This window comes from Oncorhynchus gorbuscha, linkage group LG20, assembly GCF_021184085.1.
Source record: "Oncorhynchus gorbuscha isolate QuinsamMale2020 ecotype Even-year linkage group LG20, OgorEven_v1.0, whole genome shotgun sequence".
Classification (NCBI taxonomy): domain Eukaryota; kingdom Metazoa; phylum Chordata; class Actinopteri; order Salmoniformes; family Salmonidae; genus Oncorhynchus; species Oncorhynchus gorbuscha.
The window spans coordinates 28141237-28153183 of record NC_060192.1 but is presented as its reverse complement, the minus strand read 5'-3'; positions in this window follow the sequence as shown (position 1 = coordinate 28153183).

Here is an 11947-nt window from a genome sequence, read left to right as displayed (position 1 = left end):
TTTCTTCAAACAACAGACGAAGATCTTTACAGAATCGCCCACCACGATTCACAGACCGAGCAGCGTGTGAACTGGCAGGAGCTAAAGGAGGACGCTATGAACGGCAGAAGAAGGGATTATACGACGTGGGAAGAAATCGACAGGTGGGCAGCCGACCCAGAGCGAGTGCAAGAGCCCGCCTGGGATTCCCTACAGCAATGCGAAGAGGGCTATACACGGATGGAATCGAGAAGGAAAGCATTGCTATACAGAGCGAAAACTGAAGGTAACAGGGGAAAGCGCAGAGAGAGAGTGGCTGAGTCAGGAAACAGACCTGAGCCTACTCTCCCCGTTAATCGTGAAGAGCAGTTGCAATGGGAGAGAATGCATCATTTGGAGATTTGGACATGGGAGGAGGAATTAGACGGTCAAGGACCCTGGGAGCAGCCGGGAGAATATTGCCATCCCAAGGAGGAAATAGAGGCAGCTAAAGCGGAGAGGCGTATGTATGAGAAGGCAGCACGGCGACGCGGTTGGAAACCGGAAAAACAGCCCAAAAAAAATTATTGGGGGGGAGCTAGAAGGGAGAATAGTTATGCCAGGTAGGAAACCTGCGCATACTCCCTGTGCTCACCGTTGGGCTAGAGAGACCGGGCAGGCACCGTGTTATGCTATGGAGCGCACGCACGGTGTTTCCAGTGCGGGTGCAGAGCCAGCTGCGACACATACCAGCCCTTCCTATTGGCCGGGCTAGAGTGGGCATCGAGCCAGGTAAGCTTGGGCAGGCTCGGTGCTCTAGAGCTCCAGTGCGCCTGCACGGTCCGGTCTATCCAGAGCCACCTCTACACACCAGTCCTCCGGTAGCAGCTCCCCGCACCAGGCTTCCTGTGCGTGTCCTCGCGCCAGTACCACCAGTTCCAGCACCACGCACCAGGCCTCCAGTGCGCCTCGCCTGTTCAGCGCAGCCAGTGCTTTTCTCCCCTCCTGCGCTGCCGGAGTCTCCTGTCTGTTCAGCGCCACCAGTGCTCCCAGTCGGCCCAGCACGTCCAGTGCGCATCGCCTGTTCAGCACAGCCAGTGCTTTTCTCCCCTCCTGTGCTATCGGAGTCTCCAGCCTGTTCAGCTCAGCCAGAGCCTTTCTCCTCTCCTGTGCTGCCGGAGTCTCCTGTCGGCCCAGCGTCACCAGTCTGCCAGGATCCACCAGAAGTGCCAGTCTGCCAGGATCCACCAGAAGTGCCAGTCTGCCAGGATCCGCCAGAAGTGCCAGTCTGCCAAGATCTTCTAGATCGGCCAGACAACCTTAATCATCCAGGTCCACCAGCCAGCCAGGATTTACCGGAGCCTACTACCTGCCTGAGCTTCCTCTCAGTACTGAGCTTCCTCTCAGTACTAGGCTCCCTCTCAGTACTAGGCTCCCTCTCAGTACCGAGCTCCCTCACAGTACCGAGCTCCCTCTCAGTACCGGGCTTCCCCTCAGTACCGGGCTTCCCCTCAGTACCGGGCTTCCCCTCAGTACCGGGCTTCCCCTCAGTACCGGGCTGCCCCGCTGTCCTGAGTTGCCCCTCTATCCTGAGTTGCCCCTCTATCCTGAGTTGCCCCTCTATCCTGAGTTGCCCCTCTATCCTGAGTTGCCCCTCTATCCCGAGCTGACCCTCTGTCCCGAGCTGCCCCTCTGTCCCGAGCTGCCCCTCTGTCCCGAGCTGCCCCTCTGTCCCGAGCTGCCCCTCTGTCCCGAGCTGCCCCTCGGTCCCGAGCTGCCCCGAGCTGCCCCTCTGTCCCGAGCTGCCCCTCGGTCCCGAGCTGCCCCTCAGTTATGTGGGGATCAGGGTGAGGACTATTAGGCCATGGTCGGCGGAGAAGGTGGATTATCCTAGGACGCGAAGGGGAGGAACTAGGACATTAATGGAGTGGGGTCCACGTCCCGAGCCAGAACCGCCACCATGGACAGACGCCCACCCGGACCCTCCCTATGCTCTTGAGGTGCGTCCCGGAGTCCGCACCTTAGGGGGGGTTCTGTCACGCCTTGGTCATTGTATCTTGTGTTTTTGTTATATGTTTGGGTAGGCCAGGGTGTGACATGGGTTTATGTTGTATTTCGTATTGGGGTTTGTATTAATTAGGAGTGTGTATTAGTAGGGGTGTGTCTAGTTAGGCTTGGCTGCCTGAGGCGATTCCTAATTGGAGTCAGCTGATTCTCGTTGTCTCGGATTGGGAACCGTATTGAGGCAGCCTGAGTGCGCGTTGTTTTCGTGGGCGATTGTACCTGTCTCTGTGTTAGTCACCAGATAGGCTGTATTTAGTTTCACTCGTTTGTTGTTTTCATATTATGTTATTTCATGTACTGCATTAGTTTCATTAAAAGTCATGAGTCACCTACACGCTGCATTTCGGTCTGACTTTCTTCAAACAACAGACGAAGATCTTTACACCCTTGCTGTCTCTGACTGGCCGGTTCCCCTCTCTCCTCTGGGATTCTCTGTCTATAACCCTATTACAGGGGCTGAGTCACTGGCTTACTGGTGCTCTTCCATGCAGTCCCTAGGAGGGGTGTGTCACTTGAGTGGGTTGAGTCACTGACATGATCTTCCTGTCCGGGTTGGCTCCCCCCCTTGGGTTTGTGCCGTGGCGGAGATCTTACTGGGCTATTCTCAGCCTTGTAAGTTGGTGGTTGAAGAAATCCCTGTAGTGGTGTGGGGGCTGTGCATTGGCAAAGTGGGTTGGGTTATTTTCTGCCTGTTTGGCCCTGTCCGGGTGTATCATCGGACGGGGCCAGAGTGTCTCCCGACCTCTCATGTCTCAGCCTCCAGTATTTATGCTGCAATAGTTTGTGTTGGGGGCCTAGGGTCAGTCTGATATATCTGGAGTATTTCTCCTGTCTTATCCGGTGTCCTCTCCCTCTTTCTTTTTCTCTTTCTTTCTTTCTCTCGGAGGACCTGAGCCCTAGGACCATGCCTTAGGACTACCTGGCCTGATGACTCCTTGCTGACCCCAGTCCACCTGGTCGTGCTGCTGCTCCAGTTTCAACTGTTCTGCCTGTGGCTATGGAACCCTGACCTGTTCACCGGACGTGCTACCTGTCCCAGACCTGCTGTTTTCAACTCTCTAGAGACAGCAGGAGCGGTAGAGATACTCTGAATGATCGGCTATGAAAACTGAAATTTACTCCTGAGGTGCTGACTTGTTGCACCCTCGACAACCACTGTGATTATTATTATTTGACCATGCTGGTCATTTATGAACATTTGAACATCTTGGCCATGTTCTGTTATAATCTCCACCTGGCACAGCCAGAAGAGGACTGGCCACCCCTCATAGCCTGGTTCCTCTCTAGGTTTCTTCCTAGGTTCTGGACTTTCTAGGGAGTTTTTCCTAGCCACCGTGCTTCTACACCTGCATTGCTTGCTGTTTGGGGTTTTAGGCTGGGTTTCTGTACAGCACTTTGTGACAACAGCTGACGTGAGGCTTTATAAATAATAATAATTTGATTGATTGATTGGAGTGCATCATAAATTCAACCATGTCATCATAAATCAGGGGTGTTAAACAATCCAGAATAGCTGTGGTCTCCTCATAATCCCGTAGGGTTTGTGGCATAGCAGATGGATTCTTGGAGATTTTATCTCTAATTGTAGTAATTTTCTCAATAGATTTTTAAAATAAAATCATTACATGTGAGGCTAGAAAAATGCTCAGGGCAGGTTGGAGCCTGCTTCTCTGTGAGGCTGGCTCAGGGCAGGCTGGGGCTTGCTTCTCTGTGAGGCTGGCTCAGGGCAGGCTGGGGCCTGCTTCTCTGTGAGGCTGGCTCAGGGCAGGCTGGAGCCTGCTTCCCTGTGAGGCTGGCTCAGGCAGGCTGGGGCCTGCTTCTCTGTGAGGCTGGCTACAGTGCTGAAGAAAAAATCTAGGGTTCTTTTTGTTATCTATTAATTTAGAGAAGTAGGACGCATGCACAGATGCTAGGGCTTGCTTGTATTCTGTGATGCTGTCTTGCCATGCCAGCCGGTATACCTCAAGCTTGGAGGAATGCCTTTTATACTCTAGCTTTCTGGCGGCACGCTTCAGGGCTCGGGTATGATCAGTGTACCAGGGGGCAAGCTTTTCTAGGGCGGTTGTATGTGTAAATCATCAGTCATGTTGTTTCTATGTCAAAACTGAAAATGGTCTATTCATTAATTGTAATTATATTCCAGAGCAATTTACAGTAGTGAGTGCATTACATTGTAATACATTTTGTACTGGTCCCCCGTGAGAATTGAACCCAAAAGCCTACTATTGCAAGCACCATGCTCTACCAACTGAGCCACATCATATCACATCATCACAAACCCTTTCATGTCTCAATGTACTCAAATACTGTATTGAACATTGTTTTCCTTCATCGTGATGGAAAGTCTACAGGTACAAACCTACATGAACATCCTATGTTCAATACAGTAATGTACAATTCAATTAAGTGGTTTGTAAGCATGGTAAATTAATACTGCACAAAAAATTATTTTTTCTATGTTATTTGATCAAGACAAATATTTAATTTCATGTGGATGTTATGGTTTTTTTTCCATCATGTCCAATTAATTGAATTTACCACATGTAGACTCCAATCAGGTTGTATAAACATCAAGGATGATCAATGGAAACAGGATGCACCTGTTTCGAGTCTCACACAAAGTTCAGGGGCAGAACAACAGCTCAGGGATTCAACATTGCAACCTTACAGTTAACTAGTCCAACGCTCTAACCGCCTGCCTCTCGAAGAGCCCACCTGTTACGCGAATGCAGTAAGAAGCCAAGGTAAGTTGCTAGCTAGCATTAAACTTAATCAATCACTTCAACTGGTTGTGCTAATGAGAGACTGTGTCGTAGACCAAACAAGTTGATAGTCAGGGTGTGGTGTGCTGTGGTTAATGTCTACACCTAGTGATGAAAAAGCTCACATTCTAAATGAGATGTCCAACACTTTTTCGAAATCCTGGTCATTTGGAAACGTTACATTGATTACATTATTTTGACTACAAGGGTGACCTAAAGTCACTGAGATCCTGAATATTCCTAGAGCCCAACTACTGAGCAAGCCCACAAGCCCTAGAGAGCAAGACCTCCTATCCAAATAGTCACTACCTATACCCCAAAGTCCAGAACTACTAAGCATCATTAAAAAACATTGGCATATTCTATGCTCAGACTCAGCTCTAGGTAAGCCTCCTGCGGACGCCTGATCTATATTTTACATCTAGTTACGCACTAGAATGTGTGAGCACCGAAGGGCCATTCTACGTGCTGAACCCAACAGCCCAGTGGCCCTCCATTTCAAAGAGAGAAGACACTCACTTTGTAAGTTTTTTTTATTTTGGAATTGAACAAGTCAGTAAACAAACGCTGTGGTGATGTCGACAAACACCGAAGGTCCAGAGGGACATTCTGGATCCATCCCTTAGATACTTTAGTCCCCTGAGGTCTTAGTCTAGAGAAGGACTATAGTATGCTTTTGTGAAGGGCCCAATCGCTTTGTTGGTGTAACAGCTGTCGTGGGAAGAAGCAGAGGACCAAAGCGCAGGGTGGTTTGTGTTCATCTTTTTAATAAGAAACGGAACACTTCAAAAATACAAAACAACAAAGTGACAACCGAAACAGTTCTATCTGGTGCAGACACACAAAGACTGAAAATAACCACCCACAAAACACAAAGGAAAACAGGCTACCTAAATATGGTTCTCAATCAGGGACAACGATAGACAGCTGCCACTGATTGAGAACCATATCAGGCCAAAGACAGAAATAGAAAATATAGAAAAACTAACAGACTGCCCACCCCAACTCATGCCCTGACCATACTATATAAACACAAAACAAAGGAATAAAGGTCAGAATGTGACAGTGGGTCCAGTGACAACCCCCCATTTCCACTTCTTGTTTACACATGGAGCTTACTAGCTCACAAACTGTTGTCCAAACCACTTGTTAGATTTCTTTTCCTAAGCTTTTAATGTTTATAGTAGTTAGCCCTAGTTGTGCTTAACCCTGTTGTTTATTTAAGCAATAAGGCCCGAGGGGGTGTGGTATATGGCCAATATACCACGGCTAAGGGCTGTTCTTTGCACGACGCAACGCGGAGTGCCTGGATACAGCCCTTAGCCGTGGTATATTGGTCATATACCACAAACCCCTGAGGTGCCTTATTGCTATTATAAACTGGTTGCACGTAATTAGATAAGTTAAAATAAATGTTTTGTCATACTCGTGGTATACGGTCTCATATACCACAGCTTTCAGCCAATGAGCATTCAGGGCTCGAACCACCCAGTTTATACTGACCGGTCATCTAAAAATGTAAGCAGATACCTATTGTGATAACTGAAGTTCTGCATATTGGCATTATCCAAATCTATTTTTTGTGAGAAACCCTGTCTGATGTAAGTTACCAAATTTTAATTCCCTATATCTAGTTATAAAAATATTATAACAATATAGACAAAACGGTGGTGAATGCAATTTTAAGTTGATCAACGTAATTTGAATGTTGCAATGTGTAAATGAAATGTACTGAATATTTGACGTAGGTTGGGGCCTACAAGGTGTGAATGAGGGTAAATGACCATATAAATGTGAATGAAATGTACTAGGTAGATCGGTAAATCTACTGGTTTGTGTGAGGGTGGGCGAACCCACTGGTACGATTGAGAGGTGAACGGCAGTTTAACCACGGGAACGGCAGTATACTATACTGGAAATAAGATAAGTTCCTGGACATGTGAACGGCAGTATACTATACTGGAAATAAGATAAGTTCCTGGATATGTGAACGGCAGTATACTATACTGGAAATAAGATAAGTTCCTGGACATGTGAACGGCAGTATACTATACTGGAAATAAGATAAGTTCCTGGACATGTGAACGGCAGTATACTCTACTGGAAATAAGATAAGTTCCTGGATATGTGAACGGCAGTATACTATACTGGAAATAAGATAAGTTCATTGTGTGAGTGAAGTGCATTACAATATTAGTTGGGGCTAATATAAGTGTGATTGATATTTATAGAAGAGCGTTTGGGGACACTCAGTTTATACGGAATACTTTTACAGTGACTGAAAGTACATTAGATATTACAGTTGGGGCTGGTATCTTAGGGGACCCGCATTGCATATTGTATTACGTTGGTTATATATAGTAGCGTTTAAGTAGAACTGGATAGATATGTACTAAAATGTCATTAGAAATAGAAGACAAAACCAGGAACAAACCAAAAAAGACGGGCTTTTGAAAAATTAACTATTTTTCATAAAATTGTACAGTTATCTTAGCTAGTTGAATTGCTAGCAGAATTGTTTACTTGTTGCTAAGCAGTTGCTAGGGACTCTCCTGTAAGAAGCTAGCTAGCTTACAAAGAATAACAACAAAAAATATCTAGTTAACAGAAGAAAGGAAGACTAAATAAGGACAAAAGAAGGACAGAAGAAAAAGGAAAAGAAAGAGGACAACAAAGTGAAACAGTCAGCACTTCTATTGCAACTTCGTATTTCGTCGTCCTAACATAGTCTACACTGCTATCTGCCCAGCAGCTAGCCAGCTAGCAAACGTCCACCGTCTACCGAATAGCAGCACTGTAGAAACTATTACACTCAACTGAACGACTTGATTAGTGTAGTGTTAGCTAGCTACATAGTTGTCTTTGCTGTCTACGTATCCAAGATAATTGTGTAGTTTAGAGCGTGTAGTCTTAGAGTGATTATCTTAATTTACCGAGGTTAGCTAGCCAGCTATTTGTCGTCCTTAACGTAGGAGACTCTGCTAGCTAGCCAACAGCTAGCCAACGTCTACTGAATAGAACTTCCGCACTCAACAACCCGGTCGCATTTTATTTTCGCTCCACAGGTAGTATCACATTTTTCATTTCATTTCTTTACAGCACAACGGTTTGATTTGTTTGATCGTAGCTAGCTACATAGCTAGCTACATAGCCGTCTGTGTATCAAAGATAATTGTGTAGTCTAGAGCGATTTTCTAGGTTAGCTAGCCAGCTATTGTCGTTCTTTTAACGCAACGTAACGTAATCAACACTGCTAGCTAGCCAGCTAGCCCCCGAATAGCAGCACTGTATAAACTATTACACTCAACGGAACGACTTGATTAGTGTAGTGTCAACAACGCAGCCACTGCCAGCTAGCCTACAAAGTCAACAACGCAGCCACTGCCAGCTAGCCTACTTCAGCAGTATTGTATCATTTTAATCATTTTAGTCAATAAGATTCTTGCTACGTAAGCTTAACTTTCTGAACATTCGAGACGTGTAGTCCACTTGTCATTCCAATCTCCTTGCATTAGCGTAGCCTCTTCTGTAGCCTGTCAACTATGTGTCTGTCTATCCCTGTTCTCTCCTCTCTGCACATACCATACAAACGCTCCACACCGCGTGGCCGCTGCCACCCTAATCTGGTGGTCCCAGCGCGCACGACCCACGTGGAGTTCCAGGTCTCCGGTAGCCTCTGGAACTGCCGATCTGCGGCCAACAAGGCAGAGTTCATCTCAGCCTATGCCTCCCTCCAGTCCCTCGACTTCTTGGCACTGACAGAAACATGGATCACCACAGATAACACTGCTACTCCTACTGCTCTCTCTTCGTCCGCCCACGTGTTCTCGCACACCCCGAGAGCTTCTGGTCAGCGGGGTGGTGGCATCGGGATCCTTATCTCTCCCAAGTGGTCATTCTCTCTTTCTCCCCTTACCCATCTGTCTATCGCCTCCTTTGAATTTCATGCTGTCACAGTTACCAGCCCTTTCAAGCTTAACATCCTTATCATTTATCGCCCTCCCGGTCCCCTCGGAGAGTTCATCAATGAGCTTGATGCATTGATAAGCTCCTTTCCTGAGGACGGCTCACCTCTCACAGTTCTGGGCGACTTTAACCTCCCCACGTCTACCTTTGACTCATTCCTCTCTGCCTCCTTCTTTCCACTCCTCTCCTCTTTTGACCTCACCCTCTCACCTTCCCCCTACTCACAAGGCAGGCAATACGCTCGACCTCATCTTTACTAGATGCTGTTCTTCCACTAACCTCATTGCAACTCCCCTCCAAGTCTCCGACCACTACCTTGTATCCTTTTCCCTCTCGCTCTCATCCAACACTTCCCACACTGCCCCTACTCGGATGGTATCGCGCCGTCCCAACCTTCGCTCTCTCTCCCCCGCTACTCTCTCCTCTTCCATCCTATCATCTCTTCCCTCTGCTCAAACCTTCTCCAACCAACCTTCTCCAACCAATCTCCTGATTCTGCCTCCTCAACGCTCCTCTCCTCCCTTTCTGCATCCTTTGACTCTCTATGTCCCCTATCTTCCAGGCCGGCTCGGTCCTCCCCTCCCGCTCCATGGCTTGACGACTCATTGCGAGCTCACAGAACAGGGCTCCGGGCAGCCGAGCGGAAATGGAGGAAAACTCGCCTCCCTGCGGACCTGGCATCCTTTCGCTCCCTCCTCTCTACATTTTCCTCCTCTGTCTCTGCTGCTAAAACCACTTTCTACCACTCTAAATTTCAAGCATCTGCCTCTAACCCTAGGAAGCTCTTTGCCACCTTCTCCTCCCTCCTGAATCCTCCTCCCCCTCCCCCCTCCTCCTCCCTCTCTGCAGATGACTTCGTCAACCATTTTGAAAAGAAGGTCGACGACATCCGATCCTCGTTTGCTAAGTCAAACGACACTGCTGGTTCTGCTCACACTGCCCTACCCTGTGCTCTGACCTCTTTCTCCCCTCTCTCTCCAGATGAAATCTCGCGTCTTGTGACGGCCGGCCGCCCAACAACCTGCCCGCTCGACCCTATCCCCTCCTCTCTTCTCCAGACCATTTCCGGAGACCTTCTCCCTTACCTCACCTCGCTCATCAACTTATCCCTGACCGCTGGCTACGTCCCTTCCGTCTTCAAGAGAGCGAGAGTTGCACCCCTTCTGAAAAAACCTACACTCGATCCCTCCGATGTTAACAACTACAGACCAGTATCCCTTCTTTCTTTTCTCTCCAAAACTCTTGAACGTGCCGTCCTTGGTCAGCTCTCCCGCTATCTCTCTCAGAATGACCTGCTTGATCCAAATCAGTCAGGTTTCAAGACTAGTCATTCAACTGAGACTGCTCTTCTCTGTATCACGGAGGCGCTCCGCACCGCTAAAGCTAACTCTCTCTCCTCTGCTCTCATCCTTCTAGACCTATCGGCTGCCTTCGATACTGTGAACCATCAGATCCTCCTCTCCACCCTCTCCGAGTTGGGCATCTCTGGCGCGGCCCACGCTTGATTTGCGTCCTACCTGACAGGTCGCTCCTACCAGGTGGCGTGGCGAGAATCTGTCTCCTCACCACGCGCTCTCACCACTGGTGTCCCCCAGGGCTCTGTTCTAGGCCCTCTCCTATTCTCGCTATACACCAAGTCACTTGGCTCTGTCATAACCTCACATGGTCTCTCCTATCATTGCTATGCAGACGACACACAATTAATCTTCTCCTTTCCCCCTTCTGATGACCAGGTGGCGAATCGCATCTCTGCATGTCTGGCAGACATATCAGTGTGGATGACGGATCACCACCTCAAGCTGAACTTCGGCAAGACGGAGCTGCTCTTCCTCCCGGGGAAGGACTGCCCGTTCCATGATCTCGCCATCACGGTTGACAACTCCATTGTGTCCTCCTCCCAGAGCGCTAAGAACCTTGGTGTGATCCTGGACAACACCCTGTCGTTCTCAACTAACATCAAGACGGTGGCACGTTCCTGTAGGTTCATGCTCTACAACATCCGCAGAGTACGACCCTGCCTCACACAGGAAGCGGCGCAGGTCCTAATCCAGGCACTTGTCATCTCCCGTCTGGATTACTGCAACTCGCTGTTGGCTGGGCTCCCTGCCTGTGCCATTAAACCCCTACAACTCATCCAGAACGCCGCAGCCCGTCTAGTGTTCAACCTTCCCAAGTTCTCTCACGTCACCCCGCTCCTCCGCTCTCTCCACTGGCTTCCAGTTGAAGCTCGCATCCGCTACAAGACCATGGTGCTTGCCTACGGAGCTGTGAGGGGAACGGCACCTCAGTACCTCCAGGCTCTGATCAGGCCCTACACCCAAATAAGGGCACTGCGTTCATCCACCTCTGGCCTGCTCGTCTCCCTACCACTGAGGAAGTACAGTTCCCCGCTCAGCCCAGTCAAAACTGTTCGCTGCTCTGGCTCCCCAATGGTGGAACAAACTCCCTCACGACGCCAGGACAGCGGAGTCAATCACCACCTTCCGGAGACACCTGAAACCCCACCTCTTTAAGGAATACTTAGGATAGGATAAAGTAATCCTTCTCACCCCCCCCCCCCCTTAAAATATTTAGATGCACTATTGTAAAGTGGCTGTTCCACTGGATGTCATAAGGTGAATGCACCAATTTGTAAGTCGCTCTGGATAAGAGCGTCTGCTAAATGACTTAAATGTAAATGTAATATGGCTTTTTCTTCACAACTCTGCCTAGAAGGCCACATCCCAGAGTCACCTCTTCACTGTTGATGTTGAGACTTGTGTTTTGAGGATACTATTTAATAAAGCTGCCAGTTGAGGACTTGTGAGGTGTCTGTTTGTCAAACTAGACACTCTAATGTACTTGTCCTTTTGCTCAGTTGTGCACCGGGGCCTCCCACTCCTATTTCTATTCTGGTTAGAGACCATTTGCGCTGTTCTGTGAAGGGAGTAGTGCACAGCGTTGTACGAGATCTTCAGTTTCTTGGCAATTTCTCGCATGGAATAGCCTTCATTTCTCAGAACAAGAATAGACTGATGAGTTTCAGAAGAAAGGTCTTTGTTTCTGGCCATTTTGAGCCTGCAAACGAACCCACAAATGCTGATGCTCTGGATACTCAACTAGTCTAAAGAAGGACAGTTTTATTGCCTCTATAATCATAAGAACAGTTTTTAGCTGTGCTAACATAATTGCAAAAGGGTTTTCTAATGATCAATTAG